The sequence below is a fragment of the Nilaparvata lugens genome, chromosome 4, assembly GCF_014356525.2.
Source record: "Nilaparvata lugens isolate BPH chromosome 4, ASM1435652v1, whole genome shotgun sequence".
Taxonomy (NCBI): domain Eukaryota; kingdom Metazoa; phylum Arthropoda; class Insecta; order Hemiptera; family Delphacidae; genus Nilaparvata; species Nilaparvata lugens.
The window spans coordinates 28850316-28871816 of record NC_052507.1 but is presented as its reverse complement, the minus strand read 5'-3'; positions in this window follow the sequence as shown (position 1 = coordinate 28871816).

The window sequence follows — 21501 nt, the reverse complement described above, 5'->3', positions numbered from 1 at the left end:
TAATGCTGATTATATAAATGTGGAGCACTTCTGCATGGAGGGAGTGTATGAATTTGCATGTATAGTGTTATTGAATGAAAGACTTTATATTATTGTGGTGTACAGACCACCATCTGGTAACCTTGGCGGCTTTCATAATGCTTTGCTTAGGTTATTTGCTTTTCTGGAAACCCTAAACCTAAGCTTTGATTATATACTTGGAGGGGACTTCAATATTAATATGCTGGTGAAAGACAACAAGATACTTGAATTTGAAAATTCATGAGATCACTCAACTTATATCTCACAGTTCTTTGCCCTACAAGGTTGGAGGCATGTTTGGACAATGTAGCATCAAGTTTGAAACAAGGTGAAGTTGTTTTCTCTGAAGTAAGACATTATGCTCTCAGTGATCATGAGGCAATCAGTTGCAAGGTATCCACCCCCTCCAGTCTGTGTGACTTACCAGCCAATCTATCAGCCTTTAGTCCAACAATGACATGGCATATTTCGAGCAACAATTTCGAGAGGTTCTGTTCAAGGATTAGTTGTGTTAACTGGTCTCTACTCCTCCAACACCAGAATGCAGGATCAAATTTCTCTGCTTTCTTTCATCTTCTACTGAACAAATTTAACGAGTGCTTTCCACTTAGGACACAGTCAAAGAAGAAAAAATGTGCATCACCCTGGTTAAGCCAGGACCTGCTAAACCTCAGGGACTTGATTCTAATGTCCTATGAAAGATTTCGTGTTGAAGGCTCCACACTCTCTAAAACAACATATCTGAATTTGAGAGATCAATATCGTAGGGAGGCTGTTAGGGCAAAGCTTTCTTATAATGCAAGCCTTATAAGTGGAGCAGCAAATAGATGTTTGGCGGCATGGAGGGTCATTCGCACTGAGACAGCTTCTTCAGCTCCAAGAAGTGTTCCACTGACTGCAGATGCTCTCAATGACCATTAGATTGACTCCATCCAGCAGATTGGATACAGAATTGCATTGCAGACAACATCAGCATCACCTGTGCAGCTTCTTCTGGAGTCCAGGCAGCCGCCACCAGCTACACTGATCTGGCACAGTGTGACAGGCGAGGACATCCTGCGGATTGCATCTGGGATCAGGAGTTCTGCAAGCAAGGACATTTACTTTATGTCGAGTAGGTTTTTAAAAGGTATTATTAAGCTTATTTTAGTTCCCTTGACTCAGTGTATAAACGAGAGTCTGGCTCAAAATATTTTTCCTGAGGAGCTGAAACTGGCAAAAGTTGTGCCAATTCTCAAAAAGGATTGCAAAATGGACCCCAATAACTATAGGCCCATCTCAATATTGCCTATACTGAGTAAGATTCTGGAAATTGTTATGGCTAGCCAATTGTATGAGTTCTGTGAGCTGAACGGTCTGTTTGCCGCCACCCAGTTTGGTTTCAGGTCAGGGAGGTTGTCTGATGGGGCTGTAGATTCAATTGTGAGAAAATTTTTTGAAAGCTTTCAGAGCGGTGACCTTGCTGGGTTGACCCTCTGTGATCTCAGCAAGGCTTTTGATACCCTCAACCATGAGGTTTTACTAACAAAGCTTTCCATGTATGGTATTACTGGTGGTCCTCTGCAGCTTCTCCGTTCCTACCTGGAGGGCCGCAGGCAGGCCGTTTTGGCAAATGGGGCCCTGTCATGGGTGAGGTATGTGGATTGTGAAGTGCCTCAGGGCTTAATTCTGGGTCCTCTGCTTTTCGTGCTCATGATTAATGATGTAGCTCTTTCTAGGGACAGAATGGTGGTGTGTTATGCGGATGACACCTCCCTCCTGGATGTTGGCAGGAGTCTGGATGATGTGAGCACACTGATCCAGGCGTCCATGGAGGTGGCTGCTGACTGGTTCTCTGCAAACGGGTTTCTCCTACATGCAGTAAACACACAGACGATTGTTTCCAGCCTCAAGAATGGTAAGCAGCATGATTGTCCTCCAGTAAAGAAAGCTCCTGGGTGTTATGTTGGATAGGAGACTTTCCTGGGAGGAGCATAATATTCAAGGTGTCTGTTGCAGACTGAGCAGGATCCTGTTCCTACTGCAGGGTCTGAAGAGGTGCGTTCCCGCGGCCTATCTACGCATGTGTTATTTTGCTTTCTTCCAGAGTGTGATGGCTTATGGTATCACGCTTTGGGGCAGTTCCACCCATGTGAGGAGGGTCCTGCTTTTGCAGAAGAGGGCACTTAGAATCTTGTGCAATGCTGAACACCTTGCCCATTGCCACCCACTGTTTATACAAGAGGGTCTTTTAACTGTTTATAGCCTGTATATTTTCAGATCTGCTTTGAATGCATTTGGTGACCCGGGGGTCCAGCCTGTCAGGGGAGACTCCCATGAGTACACACTCGAAACAGAATAAGGCTGGATCTCCTATACTGCAGGTTGGGGAGGATGCAATCCAGTGTGGTCTACCTGCCAGGAAAGATTACAAATAAGCTGCTCATTTCAGTGAGGAGTCTACCTGTGGCTGCCCTAAAGCGAAGGTTGAAGCACTTCTTGCAGGAGAATCCTTTCTACTCACTTAACGAATTTTTTGAATGTGACAGTGCACTGGTGAGTAGATATTTTGACTAATTTTGGCGCTGTGATGTCCACTGATGGTTTTTTTTTGGCTTTTATGTTTTTCTCCTGACTTGTCTCTTGTGAGCATGCCCTGCATGGTCACTTTATGGACAGAAAGTTAATTATTATTAGTAAACGATACGTCATCTATCCATATAAACTTCATTCAGCTAATAAAAAGAAAAATGAAAATTTTGGACAAGTGTCCCTTCTGCAGTAAGCAATTCAATTATATGCTTGATGGATTTTGTTTGTGTTTTGCAAATTCATGAACATGTGTGTTCCAGACAAACTTTTTTTGTCAAAATTATCACAGTTGCAATGTTGAAAATTTGACCCCCCACATTGAAGAATTGCCGCAACTCTTTTGATATCCATCAAACATTAACAATAATAACATCCAACATTAATTGATCGGGACACCGAGCTTTGCTCGTTATTTATTTATTGATAAACAGAACACAATTCTTTAAAATGATTGGGGAATAAGGACTGAAGCTGTTCTTTCCCCGAATTTTGATTTATCCTATGATATTAAGCAAGCGATTTCTGTATTTTTATAACTGATTATTTATGTTCAATGGATCTCGAAAACGGTTCTAACGATTTCCACGAAATTTGGAACATAGTAGGTTTATGATATAAAAATTCGATTGCACTATGTCTTATCCCTGGGAAAACTCGCTGAAGGACATTAAAAGGATAATTCATACTTGGAAGAACAGATGTCTGTATAATTTCTTCGTCTGTCGATAACAGAAGATGTGTGTGACTGTGTGGGAGATCAGCTGTGTAATCATTCAATCAGCTTACCGTATCTCGCAAGAAATATTATCTAGAAATTTTATCAAAATAATCGATTTGTTGACATGACATGGTCTCTAAATTAGAGTATATCATAATATTCAAAGTTAATCATTATTTTACAGTTTTAAGAAATTAGTGAGTATTATTTTGTTATTCAATTTGGTTTATAAACAATCTAAATTATAACTTCTATGTTTTTAAATAATTTGACTTAAAATTGGACCTGAATTCAAGTGTATGAAACATAAGCTACTTTTTGGATCATTTATAGTGTATAAATCAAAATCGAAGCTGCTATAACAATGAAATGAAAAATTGTAATAGTGAAATAATACATAATTTCAAAGAGAATTCAATGCTCTACAAACCCAGGATAGGCATCAGTTTATCAAGAAAGTTTTTTATTGAAATTATTTCTATTTCTTGGATAACAGTATCATAATTATTATTATTATCAAATTGTTGAATTTATTCTAGTTTCGTTGATGGAAGGGGCGTTAGGATATTATTCAGTTAGTATGAAGCATTGTAATAATGATTCAGTAGATACCGACTCCTGACAGACAACCTTCCGTTTAGTCTTTTAGTCTTTATACAGTTCAGTAGGTTTATTAAGAAGTATTTTTTGTTCAATATGTTGTATGTTTGTTTATTTTTTTGTTTGGTTTTGTTTTTGAAATAAAGACGCTTATTATTATTATTATTATTATTGCTCGCTTAATGTAATAAGATAATAATAGAATTCCTCCATTTATATTTTTCAAACAAATATTCTTTCCTATTATGATTTTGTTTTTCTCGGATCTCTCCAAACGGGGGGAGGGATCTCCCACCCCCTTCTATCCGACAGTGGAAAGTATAAATTATACAAAGGAGAATTCGATTTTTAGATTGTAAGGCCCGCCACAAAGTAGACCCACATTAATCCACGAAAAGCAACCCAGGCCGTGAGATGTTTTATCAACCATTGCTATAGAATTACTCATAATCAATCAGCTGACAAGTGGATTATTCATTGCATGTATTACACAGATGTCTAGATAAGCCTAGCACTGGTTTACAAATCATCCCACAAATCATCCTAAGCTCTGCTCAACTTACATGGAGTAGGTCATGATCCTTCAAAAACCTTGATCCCTATCATTGAGATGATCAGATGACCCCCCAGTTCCGGAGTTACTGATCAGTTGCAATAAAATCAATCTTAGTAAATAACAAGATTTCTAGAGAAAATGTAGAAATCATAAAGATCAATCATCAATCCAAGAACATGCTAAATAATAGGTTCTTGAGGATATCGCCTACGATTTCAAGTTGATTCAGTGTTATAAAAAAGAAATACAGGATGAGCGGGAGAAGGACATGAAGAATTGAATCGAATAGAATAGAATGACTGCCTTTTTTCCTATAGACCCGTTACACTCAACTGAATGAGTAGGCCTATTGAAAAGAAATCATTGAAAGAGGGTTTCATCCCCATATTGTCTATTGAAGAGTGATTTTCTCATTCATTCGAAATACTCGTAGAAAGAATTTAGTTAATGCACACTCTACAACTACAGTGGAATACAGGTCAATGCAAAAACAAATCTCATCTAATCCATACTTTTATTTTTAACTGTGAAGTTTGTTATTGTCATGTAAGTTTTAGGTTTACATTTTGCCAGCACACCTCATTGAACTTTTTATTAGTGCTGCTCAGTTTATCCTTGAACTTCCTCAACTCTGAAATGAATTTCATGATTTTTCACGAATTTCTGATTATATTAGTTTACAGAAAGCGTAGATAAACAGACAAATTGTCGAATGTGTAGACATAAAATCTGTGTGTGATAAGGTTGTTACTACTTTCTAATAGCTTTCAGAGGACAATGATCGATTTTGAACGACTATAAGATCCGAAAGTCAGTCTGATATTGGGTCGCATTAGAACAAAAGTTCTCCTTTACTGAGAAATCAATAGCTTATTGTTGCTTTGTGAAGCAACCTGTAGTGCATTCGAGAACAATATGAGTAAGATTTTCGAGCAACTAATCTGTCGACAGGATATCCTGGTCTCCGGTTGCAACTTGCAATCACTGAAACAGAGGCTTCCTTTCCTGAATGAACCAAGCGAAGCGATCCGCGACGCGACTCCTTGGATAAAGAGATATATATATTGAGAGAATCTGAGAGGAGTAACAGAGTGAGAGAGAAAGAGAGTGTGTGAGCGGGTGCCGAGAGACGGGTGACAAAGAGAGCAAAATGTTAATAAGTACAGGCGGCCACACAATACGGACAGCTTGGCATCCGGCTCGGTTCAAATCTTCTCATTCTCTTCTCAAACCGCTATTAACAATCTAAATAGAAGCGAACTTAATCTGAATAATGGCATCAAATGACACCAAGCAGACAGGCGATCTACTTGGCTGGACACCCCCTCGCCAACCGACCAAGTATCGTTATCAACTTTGCTCTTTTGTCTGTTCAGCTACACACCACTTGTTGTGTTGTTGAAGCTGTAAAAATATTTGAATCAGCCTTTACTTGTGGAATGTAATTATCTAATCTACCAACGATAATCTTCTAAAATTCAAATGTATGCTAGGACTATAATATGGTGAAAGTAAACTGATACAGGAAATGAGATCTCAAAAAAGGTTTCCCATTTGAAGCTTTGATTCATATTTGAAAAAGTTATGAGACTATCATAGTTATAAAGTAGAGATCTTGTGTGACATTAACTGTAATGTAAGTTGAGAACAAAAGAATGTTGCAACTCTAGAAAAATATTACAGAATGTCAATCTGATTTGTTAGAGCCAGTTAATTGCATGGATATCTCTTCAGATCTTCAGATATGGAATGAGAGCAAATATTTTTCCTATTATAACTTTATCTAAAGTAAGAGTTGAAATATTAAGATGTCCTTCGTCTGAACATCAGATTAGTCAACGGGACAGTACTAGTAAGGCTACTGTATTGAGCTTGGGGCAAAACTATATCAAGTGTAGTTTGTTGTTTTTGAGTCTTATCTTCTATTTTCTGATGTTATGTTTACCCATTATTTTATTGTTTTAGGACTTCTATTATTAGAAATTCAAAATCAACTGAGTATTTCAAGTGAAATAGATGAAAATTACCAACTTTAAACTCCGCAGGTCAAATTATTGCCACAGATCCGGCCAAAATAATTAAGAGAAAAATAATAATAATCAGAAATAATAATAAGAACCAAAAATAATTAGAGTTTCAGATTATCAAAATTTCAAAAAGTCTTAGCCTTTTTTTTTAATTCTTATCACTTGTTTCGCATGTTTTATCATGATTGTAGGAGAGCTACTTTATCACTTTCGAAATATTTCACCACACATTTTACTTATTGCTTGCTTGATTATGAATACGTTCTTGAAAACCGATTTTCAAATACTGCTTCAAGATAGGTCTCACTTGTTTCAGTTCATTATTCTACTAGTAGAATATACATCCAGCCAATTATCTATTATGTTCAGTTGTTCCTGAAAAACTTGGAAAAATTTACTCCAAAGCCAAAAATTTATATAAATAAGACGGACACCGTGTACCAATGAATGATTTCTGTGTACATTCTGTATAAGTCATTCCGTTTTAGGAAAGCACAAGGAGGAAGCAGCAAAGGAAGCGGTACAGGATAATCAGGACATTCATGCATCAGTGTGCTGTAGCACCATCTTCAGTGTGGCGGTAATTGCATTTAGGGATACCGCACCAAATCCACCAAAACGGTGATATTGGCCAATATTTTTAGTGCATCTATGGTATCCGTGGTCAGGCACCTATACCCCTGGCACCTATGACCACAGGTACAACCGTACAACCATTGCGCGCCTCACACCAACAGCCGGCGCTCTACTCCCAGCAGCCTCTTCTATGCTCTTATATTTCATCCTTTTTACCGATGCCGCGTTTCCAGGAGAGGCTCCATTTTCTTCTCTCACAGTAACATCAATAATAAAAGCACTTTGGTTTCTTAGGATGACAATATGTGGTCGGAGTCTTTTCCCTTCTTGACCTTCTGCTCAACACCAAGGTTGCAGTCTTTATTTACTTCCTTCAGGGTACCTTTAAGTTTATCCTTGATGTTGTCATGCCTTTTTATCCTTGATGCTGTGCTCCATTGGTTATGCCCAAACACGTGTCCAAGTGAATCAGGCTCTCTGCCACACCTTCGACATGAAATTTGTCGTACCTGATCCTGGGCCTCGCATGTGCTCAGCAAATTAGTGCGAAATTTTAAGGCATTTATTCTCTGATTATTAGCATTTATTCACTTCTGGAAATTCACTAATATAACAACTTTTTCACATTACAAACAGGAAGATAGCAAATTAGCTATTACCTCCAGCCAGAGAAAACTACTATAATGTGCTGCTGTATTCTGTGCTCTAGCTCTGCCACAGAGCCGCAGATCAGTTGAGTCAGTATGCTTGGCTAGAGTAGACGGTCTGTGAGTAGCTCCACAATTTAAATTATAATACCTAGTCCAAACGTCCAAACAAAACATACAACTTCCATTTATGGGCACTAAATGGGTCTTATATTTTTGACATCGTTGAGTGAAATCCTTGTTATCGTACATGAAATACTTTTGAAGTTATGAAAGTTTTAATTTAGTTTTTAATGCAGTTTCTACACCTTCTTCAACTTTAATCATACCTCTTAAGGCTTAAAAGAGGCCAATTGTTGTTGCAGATAGACGATTGTGTCGTCTTCAATCGAATCGACTATGAACGAGGAAGATAACAGCCAAATAGATAAAGAAGGTAACAGCGAAGTGAACGTCAATAATGATTCTGATTATGAAAGTAAACTGGATATTATTATCGGTGTACTCAAAGTAGTCTAGTTTGATGTTCAAGCAATTCGTAAGAGGCAACTAGATATGATTGCGCCAATTTAGAATTGCTTTGCTATGATCAATGACAATAAAAACTCAATTTTGGATCAAAAAACCTTATTGGACTCATGTGTAGGTGATATAGCTGCTACTTCCACCGAGGTTACTAATATATTGTATATACTGTTGCAAGGTGCTAGTTCATTGTTCACTTTGAATAGTTGTATCTTCAAAGTGAACAATGAACTAGCACTTTTCAACAGTAGAATAGAATAGAATGGAATAGTATAGAATAGAATAGTGTCTTTATTGAAAACAACAAAAGATGAATCAATATACAAAGTAATTAATATACATTTCTGATATCTTGAAAAATTTCTATGTTTTGAAAGTTAATTTCTTTAAGGTTTTTTGCAGACAATCAATCACTCATGGTCTGTCGACCGTCTGAGGTGCTTTGAGGTTGGTAGCCGTTTCTGAAAGATCTTCTTATCATTCTGCATAGTAGTGGTGGTAGCTCTCTTATGGTAGTTGAACGTCGGTGGTATTCTTCTCATCCTAGTAGTTGAACGCCATGACAAGCTCATACCAATACCTCCACGCCACTCTGCAATACCGCGCCACTGACAGCCAATCCTCTCCATTGAGGAATCGTATCAGCTGGGCTCTGCTTAGGGTGGTACTTCCGAAAACGTTCTTTCTGATCTCCTCCAAGACAGGACAAACAGCCATGAAGTGGTGAACATCTTCTTCCAGTTTTAGATTGCACATGGAGCACAACTTTTGTGAAGGAATACTTGTTGAGGTATATCAGCCCTGTCCTTGCTTTGAACATCCAGTTAATTCACGGTGCCTTCTCGCTGCTCTTCAAGTAATCCGTCTCCAAACTCAGTTCTCTACTCAAGGAACGTGTTTGGTTGCATCTCCATTTAAGATCACTTCCCTCTCTGAGGTTCACAGAAATTCTGTTCAAGATAGCATCAGTGTCTAAACCTGTGAAATGATCCGTTGGAATCTCCTCTGCCATCTGTTGCCATTTACTGAAGAAAGACAGCCTCCTTCGCATCACCTCATCTGTGAGAATCTTTGAATACCTCTCTTCTAGAAGATTTACATATTTTTTCACATAATCGAGGTGCAGTTTCAGTGTGTACAGAAAAATGGGTGTCAATCCAGTCTCCAAATACAAAGCAAAATTTGGAGAGCCTTGCAACAGTATATTTGCGAAAATTTTATCAACATTGCGGGTGTACCTTACGAAAATGGTGAAATTACGAAAAATTTCCCAGTGTATAGGATTTGGCTTAAAATATTAAATGATTGATAACTGCCATAGACTCTCAAAGAAAGTCAACACGAAATCGTTTCCACCGCAAATTATTGTGAGATTCAACAAGAACTTGGACAAAAACTTCTTATGAGTAACAAAATAAAAAAAGGAAAAATTACAATGATTGATCTAGGCTGGGGAGGTAATATTAATATTCTTTATATCAACGAAAGTATGTCTCCATATGTCTCGATTTCAATTCTGATTATCACGCTGACTTTAGCGTATTGTTTGCTTTATATCAAAACCATTTTGATTAAAAATTTGTAAACCTTAGCTGCGTTCCTCAACTGAATTTGAACCCATTTTATGTTCATTTGATCTCGAAAAAGCTAGAACGACTCCGATTTTAGGCTTCTCTTTAGCGTTATTTCTAAGTCCTTCTAATACAATATTTCACACTCTATCTGAGCTTTTCTAGTAAATTCGAACATTCTCCGTTCATTTGTTCTCGATGAAGCTGACAAAACGAACATCCTAAAAATATTATTATTGCATTCTGCATTGAGTCTGCTCTTGAACAAGAAAGGGAAGTTTTCATGGTTGCAAAAAGAGTCTATAAAATTGTAACTGAGAATATTCCGTCCCTGATTGTGCAAATGATGATAAATCGGATCATGCTGCATCGGACAGTGAGCAATGATTGAACCGATAGTTGTTATGTTGGTCATAATAGGCTACAATCACTCAATGTTTTGTGACAGTTGATGCGATTTTTTGCAATAGTTTACTTGCTAGTGATAATAGTCCTCCCCAATATGATGAAAGAGCATGTGGAAATAGTAGTGAGCATAGTCTCATTGATACGGCTCTTTTGAAAGTGCAGTAAGTGGCTCTTTGGAAAGTCATTACGTGCAATAATGCTGCTAGGAATACCACTGCTTTACTCAAGACATATTTTCAGGCATATATTATTATTCTTTAAAAAAAACAAGAAATAATGGAACAAGTAACAATTACGAAAAAGGAGGAAAGGTATGAGAAAAACGAATAACATACAGATGTTCAAGTTAACTTTAATTTCTATTGTGATAAATATCTTCAAATTAAAACGATTATTCATTAGAAAAAGTTACTCAGTGAACTCGAAAATTTTCCAGCAGAGCTGCTCAAAGCCCTCATCTTTTCACGATAGTGTTACACTGTGATTGTTCATGATAAGAAAAACTGGAAAGCTGAGTTGTGTTGAGCTGTGACAGTTTTGTGGTTGATTCTGTTGGAAAGATTTCTCAAGTTATTGATTACTCTTACTATAACACCCACTTTAGATACTCCATCAATCCATTTTTAATGAGCATAGCAGCATACACCATTTCCCATCAACAGTTTATTATGTCGCGGACCTATCCTTTTAAGATTCACATTTCCAAACTAATAAAAACACGGATTACATGGTTTGTGTTGGAGTGTTTTGATAGAGAGAGCAGCTGTGTTTATGCTTTGGTGCACAAGTCCTCATATTTTGTATGTAGCGGCTAATCTGATCGACCCTACAGCATGCAGGATTGCTCTTTTCAGGATGAAGTACAGTCGGTAAACTGTGTCATTGTGCGCGTCAGGAGGACCCTCTTCACTGTTGGTCGAAACTCATTGTGGTCGAAATTGAATTCCTAGGATTAACTCCGCAATCATTCCGGCGTAAAATCTGAACGCGAAACTTCATTTTATGCTTCTTTTCACATGCGATCGAATAAACAGAACAAGGATCGCACCCCTCAATAGGCTAAGCATTTCAAAACCCAGATTTCGATCTCGATCGAGCGTTACCGTAAGCAGAATTAAACGGAGTTGGCCACGCGGCTAAAATCAAATTTAATGGGTGTGTGGTTTCACAGAACACATAAACCCATCTTGTCACCTTTGCAGCCATTATCTGACATCCACTACTGATTTCCTATTCGGTTTCGATCCCCCGCGTTGATCTCTATCACCTCTGCTCTCAAAATAGCCAACATATTTCGGCCAAGTCACCAATTTGCAAACAAAGCCTTGTGAGACTCCCTCTCGAACCGAAAACCAACACCCTTCAATCCTGGTAAACAATCTCACAATGCCCCACTTCCAACTATTTATTCGCCTCACTTAACAAACACCCACTCTGTATTGTGACTGTAATTGATATGAACCGTCAAAATGTGTTGCAAGCATGAAATGCGAGTAACTTAAATAAATTGTATATTCATTGATTTGTCATGCCCACTTTCCATGATGATGAAGCTGGAGCAGCTGCACCAAAAGAAGAATTTCCGCACTTTCCACAGAAAATCGGAATGTGTATCACACTGAGTAATAGCACAATGTGTAGGACACATAACATAATAAATTACAGGTTCTCTTACAAATAAATATTCTTTGTTAGGATGATAAAGAAACACCAATAATGGCTCATTTATAATGATGTACTTTGTTTTTATTATACTGCAAAGATTTTTGAAGGAATTTTTTAGGACTCTCTCCTCTTTCTCTCCCTCTCTCTCCAATCACACATATTCCGCAAATTTATTTCATTTACACATGAACAACATCAAAACATATTAACACTGAGAATTTAGAATCTGGGTTAAAATCACAAACACATCACTATTAAAACAGCTAATCTAATCTCAAATATTTCATATTCAAACTCATATTTTAAAATAGCTTACAAGACGTTTATTATACATATTTCATCCTTTTCACAAGCTATTTATTCAATTTGTACAAGCTGAACAGATGACCAACAAATGACAAATTTCTTTTATAACAATTTTTAAAATAATGTAAGCCACTTTCTCTTATACTTTTATAATATTGCAGCTATAGTTTTCATGGAATAATCTCAGAGCAACAATGTGAATCCATACAGCTTTATCAGGATCGAAATAATGATACGCTGTTTTACTCGTTTTCCAGTTCGTTTAACGAAGTCATCAATTTACAAATGGCCGTTATTTAATCCTACAAAGGCCAAATCCATGGATGGACTCATTCCCGACCCTTAAAAACAGTGCGCGCCATCCAGATAATGGCCACTGCCGATTTTAAAGTACACTCTAAATAATTCGCTTCATCCCCAAACACGATTTTCAATTAAAACAGATTGATTTTATCAATATGAAAGTCCCGGACACTCATTAAAAGCTTGATAATGATCGTTGAAGCCCTTCTTAGTGACTATTTCAATTAATATGTAACTGATATTTAATTGAACGTTTTGTGAATGATTTTTCTATCATTAAATTTGGATCTGCATGATTAAACTTGTTAGGCTCATTGCACTTCGTTACTTAATGAAAGTTATTCGCTTTGTGAATAACGAACAACATAAATTATATTGTATTATATAATTCACGTAAATTAAATTCAATCTGCCTATGATTTCAAGCGGAATGATGAATACAAGAGATTAATTCAAATTAAAAATTTGCTAATGGGAAATACTCATTTCGTAAAATGTTACTGATCAATCAATAAACGCTTTTCAGATCAGTTTTTAATTTCAAAGCATTCGGCTCTTTTTCCTCCACTGACTATTTGAGCACACACTGGTAGCCTATATTTTTTTATATATGCTCAGTAGTTGCTTATTGTTGCGGAAGCAATTGATTATTCAAGTTTCATTATAGATTAATAGTTAATAGTTTTTCTCTCTATCAAGAACAATCCTATTTGTCTCAATTGATATCAATCTTATTCAAAAATCTTCAATGAGCATATTATAAATAATTTATATCATGATCATCAATCTGCATGACCAAAAACGCACCTTTTCCAATATTAATGATTTCGCTCTGAATTATTGAAAAGTAGGCTACTAATGTATTGAAACGAACTACACTTTTTATGAATCCTTTCCCAGTAGCTAACAAAAATTGAAAAAATGACTCTCAAACTCCTATCACTGTAGAATTATTCAATCAAAAATATCACATGATTGAATAATTTGATCAATAATAAAAAAGAAAATCATCCCCCAATTAATCGTTTTCAAGTAACCTACCCACTTCTTCTGTAAAGAGAAAATGACGAAATGACTAACCTTCTATTCTGTAATTGGGCGTAACGCTGACATGCACTTCGCTCTGACTTGAAGCGTTACGTAATTTAGTGCTTGATGCTCCTAAAATTAATGAATAAACCGAAAATTCAATGACTCTCCTAACAAGAGCATACCAAACCTCTAGTAAATCTCTAAATTTCTAAATGGGAAAAGAGGTTTCTTGTATGAAATGGAAGTCGAACTATTTGTTATTGAGAATAGCTAACTTGGTTCCTTTGAGGCCATGATTTCTCCATTCAAGTAGCTCACATTGAATGACTTCTACTGAGTACCTTCCCTGTGTGCATGGCTGCCGTATTCAACTTGGATAAAGTCAGCCGGGGATATTTGTTGCAAACAAAGGAGACCCGATATTGCACGAACAAGCGAAGGCGTACTTAAACAAGACTCATAGTTTGTTTAAGGAACAAACTAAATTAGTCCAAAGTTGTGCTTCTTCTTTCCCTTGCAGAGCACAGAGCAGAGCCAGCCAACAAAGGCAGTCTCGTGCTACAATGGTTGGCCTCACCCCAGCAAACATGCCTTTCTTGGTCTTGCTCACTTGCAAAGCTTTGCTTTTCTGCAAGCGCTCCAAACAGGTAGCTTAGACCAACTTGCCCCCAAGACCTATCGAACAACTTTCACAATAAACAATCAGCTTCAATCGCTTCTAATGCTGAGTAGCAACTTAGTTTAGCTTCTACTTCATCCGTCCTACGTGTAATTTAATACTCAGTAACCTTCCAAGGAAACTCGATCATATTGAGCATTTGTAATCTTCTCAGCTCACCAGTTCTTGCAGCTAGCCTATTTGTCCAGAAAAAAATATTATTGTAAAAGTTTTTCCGATAATAACGTCACCAGCAAGATGTTGCTGAAGAGATTATTGGTAACGAATATAACATATTCAACTTCAACTATATCAACCACAACAGACTAAATAACTTGATTGTCACAACTCACAATAATGGAGATCAGGGTCTAAACTCATCCACGGTTGAATATTGAGTATGAAAGTGGTCAGAGGTGTATTTGAAAGCTCTTGTAAAAAGCCATTGCTTGAGCTTCAGTAAAAATGGTACATTCTCAGGTAGTATGGAGTAGTTTTGGGAGAATAGAATAATAACTTATTCTCAAATCAGCCTTGTGCAAATTACTATAAGCATGCAGTGAAGCTGTAGTGAACATACTAAACTCAACCCAAGATGGCTAATGACCACAATAAAGTTGTTGTTTGATTTGAGAACTTGTAAATATTAATTATTAGAACACTATTTTCCTAACGTGAATAGCTTTGTTCGTTTCACTTTTCATCTTCAGCTCTTCACTTTATTTTCCATCACTAGTCTATTTATTCATTTATTCAAAATTTTAAGTTATTGTCCTTACTTGTACTGATACTCCTACACTTGGGAAACAATATGTACAGCTAAAAATCTTATAACTATCTTATCTTATCTCTTTAACTCTTTTTCTCCTTCTTCTTCTTTCATTCAAAGTTTAGGCTCTTGCCTGTTCCGAATCACAACAGTATAGATCGAATCTATTAAAGCACACAGTAAATCTAAAATGAAGTTAAAATTTTTTAGCAGCTATTACATATTTTGTACTCTATTGCCATCTTTTTTGAGGTCTACCTATATCTCTTTTCCGTTTTCGGTGGTAGTTGAGAATCTTCAAGGGAATCCTTTCTGCTAGCATTCTGTTGACATGCTCTCTCCATTGGTTGCGATAAGATATTACCTTTTCGTTCATGTTGGAAGCACCCAGTTCCTGTCGTATATCCTCGTTGCTTATGTGATCAATGTGATTTCAATATGATTTTTCTCTTCAACTATTAATATTTTTTTCACTAATCTGTAAATAAATGCTGATGATCATTCATAGAGAACAATAACTGCGAACGATATTAATTACATGCAATCAAACTCAAGACATCAACCGTTTCGATCTCCACAAAAAACTTTATAAAAAGAGAAAAATTGAAGCTTATTGTCTTTTGCTCATCAGCCCATTAATCATGTTAAATTGGAGAGATAGCTTCATGTTTACGAGCTGAATGACTTGTGTGTTTTATGGCATAGGGGGGAAAGGGGTATGAAGAAGTGTGAGAACAACGAAGGTGATGTTATTAGTTGCTCGTGATGCGGCTACAGGTGGTAATATTCCGTCACAGGCTAATTTACGTCGCTAATAAAACGCATGACACCGCGACAGCGACAGCCACCAGAATTCACTTGCAATTGAATCGTTGTCGTTGCCGCTTTTAATATTCCTGCGAGAACGTTAATAAGAAGGGGGGATGGTAAATTTCAGCTATCATATTGGCAGCACTAGCTGCGCGGTTTAATTGGGAATAGATTGACGGAGCACTCGCAAGAAGAGAAAAGAGGAAAAGGCAGCCAACAAACGAATTAGAACGCCCAGCGCAGCGCCTAATGCCTTTTCATAACATTTAATTACCAGGTGTATGTGTGTGTGACCTCTCTTAATTTATGCGGCGCTCGGGCAAAATAGAAGTAATAACGAGGTGGCACAGGCACAGGCACACGCACACGCGCACACTTTGGCGGGAAGACGGTGGTCAGAGGCGGCGGGATCGATGCTCGCTTCTGATTGGTCGACGCTGTTGTGAGGGGCGGAGCCTCCTCTCCGGGGAACTCACCCTCCGACGCCTCGACAGCCCTGACCACGCCACTCACACTCATTCACAACAAAATCACATTCCACGCTCTTGTTTACAAAACAACATGTTAGTGGTCTCATGAAAAGGCTTCATAAATAGAAGGTAGTTTTATCATCTTAAAGAATTTAAGATTTATCCAGGCAAAAATCATGAACCTAACCAGAATGCTCGATTCATAACTCTGGAATAAGAACTATCCCAGCCTCAATTACAATTGGATCGGTACGAATTTGATGGGATACTAGTCAATAGTATAAATTTAAAGAAAATCGTTAGAGCCGTTTTTGAGAAAATCGTGAAAAACATGGTTTTTAAGTAATTATCCGCCATTTTTTCCGCCATCTTGAATTGAATTTTATTGAATTTCTTATTGTCGGGTCCTCTTGGTATAAGGACCTTAAGTTTAAAATTTCAAGTCAATCGGTTAATTAGGAATGGAGTTATCGTGTTCACAGACATACACACATACACACATACACACATACACACACACACACATACACACACACACACACACACACACACAGACCAACACCCAAAAATCATGTTTTTGGACTTAGGGGACCTTGAAACGTATAGAAAACTTGAAATTGGGGTACCTTAATTTTTTTTGGAAAGCAATACTTTCCTTACCTATGGTAGTAGGGCAAGGAAAGTAAAAAAATTAAGGTACCCCAATTTGAAGTTTTCTATACGTTTCAAGGTCCCCTGAGTCCAAAAACATGATTTTTGGGTATTGGTCTGTGTGTGTGTGTATGTGTGTGTGTGTGTGTGTGTATGTGTGTGTGTGTGTGTGTATGTCTGTGAACACGATAACTCCATTCCTAATTAACCGATTGACTTGAAATTTTGAACTTGAGGTCCTCATACCATGAGGACCCGACAATAAGAAATTCAATAAAATTTTATTCAAGATGGCGGAAAAAATGGCGGATAATTACTAAAAAACCATGTTTTTCACGTTTTTCTCGAAAATGGCTCTAACGATTTTCTTCAAATTTATACCATGGATAGCTATTTATAAGCCCTATCAACTGGCATAAGTCTCATTTCAGGGAAAATTTCAGGAGCTCCGTAATATTCTTGAGAAAAATGGCGGATAATGACTAAAAAACCATGCTTTTCACGGTTTTCTCGAAAACGGCTCCAACGATTACCTTCAAATTTATAACATGGATAGCTATTCATAAGCCCTATCAACTGGCATGAGTCTCATTTCTGGGAAAATTCCAGGAGCTCCGTAATATTCTTGAAAAAAATGGCGGATAATGACTAAAAAGCCATGTTTTTCACGGTTTTCTCGAGAACGGCTCTAACGATTTCCTTCAAATTTATACCATGGATAGCTATTTATAAGCCCTATCAACTGACATGAGTCTCATTTCTGAGAAAATTGCAGGAGCTCCGTAATATTCTTGAGAAAAATGACAGTTACTAAAAAACCATGTTTTTCACGACTTTCTCAAAAACGGCTCTAACGATTTTTTCAAATCTATACCCTGTATAGTTATTTATTAGCTCTATCAACTGACATGAGTCTTTTTCCTGGGGTACTAATGGGGGGTCCACCCAATCCTTGAGAAATGGACTTTGTAACCTCCTTCTCGTGCATGAGATAGGTAGGTACACGGTTTTTACTTTTTCTTCTTCCATATATACCGTGGGTACGGTAGGTAGAGCAGTTTACAAAAAGAACACAGTCATAGTCAAGATATTTCATCTGTAGAACAGCTGTTTTGACGAATTTCAAAAAATATCATCGAATTTCACAATTTACATAAAGGAAAAAGTACTCTGAAAACAATTGTATATACACATAGGCTATACAGTAGTCTGATCGTAGTTGCAAATATGTTGCCGTCAATCGTCATTATGTTATTCCCCTAAATTATTCTCGTTTGATAATGAGGCTTATAGTTCAATGAGCAAGGAAAGTTGTGTGAGTGTACCACACCAGATTTTTATAAACTGCTCTACCTACCTACCTACCTACCTCATGCACGAGATGGAGGTTACAAAGTCCATTTCTCAAGGATGGGGTGGACCCCCCATTAGTTTCCCAGGAAAAAGACTCATGCCAGTTGATAGATCTGATAAATAACTATACAGGGTATGAATTTGAAAAAAATCGTTAGAGCCGTTTTTGAGAAAATCGTGAAAAACATGGTTTTTATCCGCCATTTTTCTCAAGAATATTACGGAGCTCCTGAAATTTCCCCAGAAATGAGACTCATGCCAGTTGATAGGGCTTATAAATTTGAAGAAAATCGTTAAAGCCGTTTTCGAGAAAACCGTGAAAAACATGGTTTTTTCGTCATTATCCGCCATTTTTCTCAAGAATATTACAGAGCTCCTGAAATTTTCCCAGAAATGAGACTCATGCCAGTTGATAGGGCTTATAAATCCATGGTATGAATTTGAAGAAAATCGTTAGAGCCGTTTTCGAGAAAAACGTGAAAACATGGTTTTTTAGTAATTATCCGCCATTTTTTCCGCCATCTTGAATTGAATTTTATTGAATTTCTTATTGTCGGATCCTCATGGTATAAGGACCTTAAGTTTAAAATTTCAAGTCAATCGGTTTATTAGGAATGGAGTTATCGTGTTCACAGACATACACACATACACACACACACATACACACACACATATACACACACACACAGACCAACACCCAAAAATCATGTTTTTGGACTCAGGGGGACTTGAAACGTATAGAAAACTTGAAATTAGGTTACCTTAATTTTTTTTGGAAAGCAATACTTTCCTTACCTATGGTAATAGGGCAAGGAAAGTAATAACAACACACATCTCCAGTGTGCAGTAATTGTAAATGGTAAATCATTTGTGCAGCTACGAATGCAGGGCAGAGGGCACACATCTGGGATGCGTATCACAGCTACAATAATAATTATAAGTACAAGTATATATTATCATCGTAGAAGTCTCTATATACAGGTATTGTATATTTTTCCACTCACTGATTGCTTATATGATGAAATCTCATATTTTTAATTTTCACTCTACTATTTAAATTTCAAAATTTCACCTTAATATGAGCAATCAATAAGTGAAGATCTTTACAATATTCGTAGTTATTTTCATGTGTTTTCAATATGTTTGTATCAGTGTGAAGCAAACGAAATAAAAAATGTCATAGTCCAGTCAACGAAAGATTATAGAGGGAAAAGTTTGGAACACAATTTTTAACCCCATAGCTCTTTTAAGGATAGTTAGAGGATTAACATATCAAAAGTCCTCACCCCTACCCCCTGTGCTAAAGGGGTTTGAAAGTACCATTTTTCATTTTACGCATAAATCTCGGAAACTATGCATTTTATGAACATTTGTGTTCTATACAAAATTGAAGCTTAAACAATTACCAAAACGTTTTATCCTCTACATTTTTTCAATATCTCTTGTAGTTTCTGAGATATCCGCTCTTGAAGGTTAGACATTTTTTGAAAAAACACTTCTGCCTCCAATTTTTTCATATTTTTGGCCTTATAATTTTTGAATGATTGGTAAAAACAATCATTGCTGATTATGAGCTGATAGAGTATCAAATTATCTTCACTTTCATGTATATTCTCACTATTTTATGCATTTCCCTACGACTGTTGCAGCAGTTTTAGTGTTGAGTGTGAAATTTTCTGTTCAGCAACAATAGATCAGTTGACAATGAAATTTTGAGGGAATATTTTGAGTAAAATTTTCGACTTTGCAGCTTTGTTCAGACTAGTTTGGGGATGAACATATCAAAAATCCCAATCTCTACATCATGTGTTGAAGGGATGAGGGTGGTTTGACAGTTGCATTCTCCACTTATTACTTACATGCTTATATCTTGGAAACAATGTGTTCTATTGATATAATTAACTACACAAAAATGAAGCTTAATGAATTTCCTACAAGTTTTGTTATGTAAAGGTTTTCGATATATATGATACTTTTCGAGATATTTATGTTCTAAAGTGATGCATTTTCGAAAAATCAGTTTTTCTTCCATTTTTTCGCTCTTTCAAGTCTTATAAATTTTCAACAATTGATGATACAAGAATGTGCAAATTACGAGATTGTGGAGCATTAAATTATCTTCCATCTCATGTGTAATTCGACTATTTCACGCATTCCCATACGACTGTTGCAGCAGTTCTAGTTTTTATTGTCAAATATCAAGATTTGCAACAAGTGACTTTTTTCGAATATCACACTATTCTGTCATCATAAATTGGCAGTGTCTTTCAGTATAAACATTCATATTGAGTACCTATAGGAACGCCTGCGGAACTGAACACAGGGGGTGTTTCTAAACTTCCTACCAAACAAATTTTAAGCGCAGGAAATTCAATCAGTAAATCGTTCGAATAGTAAAATCCTATTCAATTTCATTTTTCATGTAACTTGTTATTAAGAGTTTCTTCTGTTCCAAGAAATTATTTTTTCAAATGTTCAACTACAATAATTGTTATAAATATTTCACTTGGAAACTGATTACTATCCCAGATTCACATAAGCATTCATTTTTCTGACAAACTTTCCTTTCAAAATGACAACGGATCATGCCACAAATGGGTGGGTATATGATGCAAGGTGAGATGTCATTATAATCTGGATGAAATATAAGTTGAGATTCACTTAGCTCTCCAACCGATAAATAAAGCGTTGCCAAATTTTATAAAATGGTCCCTCTACGACTTTCGAATTTAACCACAGAATCAATTGTTTGTAGAATATCATCCAGTAGTATATTGCATGTTCCAGAACATTATTGCTAGAAAATTTTCAAGTCTGAAGAATTGAAAGGAACTCAACTTTTTTATGGACATGAAATCTTGAAAATATATTTTTTTTAAATATCACCCTCAGAATTATGGAATGACGTAATTGACCGAACGCAGTGAGTCTATGTTTTAACTAGGATTTCCTTTTGTCTGTATTGTATGTAACGCATCAATTAACAGCCAAACGCGTTGATAGAATTGTATGAGATTTGGCAGGAATATTCCTTTTTTAACTGCGCCCAATGTATACACAAGGTTTTTCGAATTGTTGCATTTCAAGGATAATATGAAAGGAAAAGGAATTTCCTCCATACTTTGATATCACTATATACAGGGTGTTTCAGAAGTAGTGCCAAAAATTTTAGGGTAGCCTATTGTTCCTGGATGATAGGAGACTACAAATATCGTATTTGAAGTGTCCAAAACTCAGCGGTTATCCTGAAAGCTGCCATTTTGT